We start from the raw sequence: 3,078 nt of genomic DNA on the forward strand, positions 1-3,078 counted from the left end.
GCACTTGACCTCTTTCTGCCACCATCATTCCATAAACTCGCAAATGAGTCTCATTAAGAGCAAAACGAAATTGTTTGATCACTAAACTTTGATTTCGAATCAAGTTCAAAGCAACATGCAATATATATATATATATATATATATATATATGAATTTGCTTTTTTTGTAATTTTTTTTCTTTTCATTTTATCATTTGACTTTTGGTGTTTAGCCTGATTACTTATTTAGGGGCATTAAAGCATTAGCGCTCACAGTACAAAGAAATAAACTTTTCTTTGTCATCATATGGCAAAAACTAAGCAAATTACACCACATATCGTACTGAATATTCACAACTAAGAGAAAATTCATTTTGTGTTAAGATGTTACATTATTACAACTTCTGTATCTTTTGATTTATTCTAAAAATATTCCCAAAGGCCTTTTAATTATGATTATGCCGTTTTTAGCTAAAATCAAAAAACCTTTGTTGTTTTCAAGGAAATATTTTCTGCAGAGCTCCGCAGGACTACATGAGAAATTTGACTCTCAGTTATGGGCGGGACCTAACCTGCCCTTATTTCCCAGCATGCCTTTGTTTAAACTTCCCCTCTACCTTATATACCCCTCATAACCTCAAGCTAACAAAAAAGACAAGCAATATTGGAACTATCGAGCCGTGCATTTTTGAGCAGCATGCCAGCTCGGACAAGGAAAACAAAACCATTAATGGATCTATTTGTCTGCAAATGGATACATCAGAATGGAGCGGAGCAGGGGGCTTGTGACCCGCTGATTGTAGTTTGTTCAAGAGATCTACAAGATAATTCAAATAGCTTTTCTCATCTGCTCTTGGATTACATCAATATAAATAAAGAAATACTCAGAAATGCAGTTTTAATCTGAATTTTCTTTATATATGTCCTCCATCGTTAGAAAAATACCACAAGAACATGTTAAAAATGCCCAAAACAGAATTTTCATTGGAGTGGGACTCTAAAGTGCTGCAGATAAGAAATAAAAATATAGTATTTAAATTGATTATTTGATCATTGTTTGGACAGCATCCATGTACATCTCTATGCATAGCGTGAGAAATGCACAAACGGTCATGAATTTTCTTTTTTTTTTCTAAAAATTGTCTGAGAGGGGCTATTTAAAGTGGGTACACATGCATACAGGAAGATTGTTTTCTAAACAATGGGCTTTTAAGCAAAAATGCAACCTTAAATATGAATGTTAACATGCAGGAACATGGAAAAAAAACAATATCAACACCAGTACTGCCCCTTTCTTAGTATTTTTTACCTGCACATTCTAAAGACTGATGAGCTGGAGCTTGAGGTGTGGTATGTGGCGCTCAGGGCTCCAAGATTACCAACAGACCTGTAAAATCACAGAAAAGAATCCGGACTTTTCATTAGGTTAGCTTTCAGCAGAGAATGCATGCGTTATTTACAGTAGATGACCATCACAGCTGCAGTGAGCAAAAATGGTCATATCAATCTGTAACTCATTGAAATGAGTCATTTCAGCAGTTGTCAAGATAACTCCTGTTGTTTAATACTCTTTAATCATTTAGCCGTGACATAGTTGGCACGAAAGAGAAAAAAAGGATCACTGAGATATCAGTGCTGTGCTCCCCAAGTCCTGATCAGATAGAAACGTAGACAGGGCTTCTTTGTACGTGTTTGCAGTGCAATCTGCCTGATGGGCTGCTGCCTGGCCCATGCAATCGCTGCTCCTGTCAATATCTGTTACAGACTGGAGAGAAACAGGTCAATGGAAGCAACCAGTGTTGAACTAATGTTCCCTGAAAACTTTCTTCAAAGTCTGCTAAAGTTAAGGGATTCACTAATGTGGCTCCATGAAGAGCTGTAGTTGTTTTTAATTACACTTCTGTAAAATATGTTAATATGACATCCTTAACACTGGATTTTTTTTAAACATTGTGATCTTTGCCATGTTGTTACCAACAATAAGCAGGTCTGTCGGTCTACCACTTTGGTCTGGAACATAATATAATTATTCAATGACCCTAAAGCCCTTTTCATACCATAATGTCTTTGCCCCTTACAGGCCAAAAAATACAAATGTTGATGAGTGCTAACAGCAAGCTGACCCTGTGGAATCAGCTGAACCCCTTTTAACATGGAGGTTGCTGCATTTTAGTCCAAATAGAGACCTCCTCATTAAGCTGCTGTTGTAATTCATACAGACTGAGGAGAGGTGCATCAGCTCCACATCGCAGTGTGTGCAAATAGAAAATAGTGTTCCATAACAAATAGCTATAGCATTGCTGATAAGAATGGTGTACTACACTCCTGCACCTCTGACTTAATCCATATGGTTTAGTAACACATTTCATCACTGCTTTAGAGGGCTATAGGCAGTGCATCAACTCCAGTGCCCTTTTGTGAGTGTGTGTTTACAACCAGGCAACCAGTGCACAACACAGGTTTATGAATCCCATGTGAAAGGCCAATGTGAGAAGAGTTATAATCTCTAGGGTACGAGTTATTTCTGTTACATTTCAGACCTCCCCTCCAGACCTGTTCACCGTTATGTTCCAGCATTCAGCGCGCCTTAACTAAGTGTGGTCCCCAGACTCAGCTAAACTGGGGCTCCAGCTGCTTAAACTTACAGAACAGAATAATTAACAATAAAATTATGTAAAGCACTTCGAAAGGAGTGGGATGGAAACAAACACCCTGAGAGAGACATTTGTTCGCTCTGAGTGCTACAGCAACTGAGAAGGAAAAGTGCTCACCCACCAACTCAGCTCCATCCCCCACCCAGATTCACTTCATCACTTCTAATTGTTTTTGCACCAGACTTCATAACAAAGTCACCATTGTTTTTTTCATACTAATTGCAGTGTTAATTTGTACTAAGTAATATAGTAACTTGTTTATCTTTGCAGACAAACTGAAATATGTGTTGGTATGTATTGTGGAAATGTTGAGGAAATTTCACATGTGTGCATCTCACCCATTTATATACATACACACATATATATATATATATATATAACCAAAATCCTCTCTGCAATCTACCCTGAGGTTTACATAACCTTAAGTGTTTGGCCTGTTTATGAAC

The 3,078-nt window shown here is 37.5% G+C and overlaps 1 long non-coding RNA gene across 1 annotated transcript in view; it reads right to left on the reverse strand.

Annotated features, from left to right (window-relative positions):
* Positions 1 to 1,095: 1,095 nt before the first annotated feature.
* Positions 1,096 to 3,078, reverse strand: part of LOC118597946 — a 7,874-nt gene continuing 5,891 nt past the window's right edge. The window contains exon 2 of the long non-coding RNA XR_004946975.1: positions 1,096 to 1,365. This is a non-coding gene — a long non-coding RNA (uncharacterized LOC118597946). The remainder of the gene's footprint in view (positions 1,366 to 3,078) is intronic.

The sequence above is a fragment of the Oryzias melastigma genome, linkage group LG3, assembly GCF_002922805.2.
Source record: "Oryzias melastigma strain HK-1 linkage group LG3, ASM292280v2, whole genome shotgun sequence".
Classification (NCBI taxonomy): domain Eukaryota; kingdom Metazoa; phylum Chordata; class Actinopteri; order Beloniformes; family Adrianichthyidae; genus Oryzias; species Oryzias melastigma.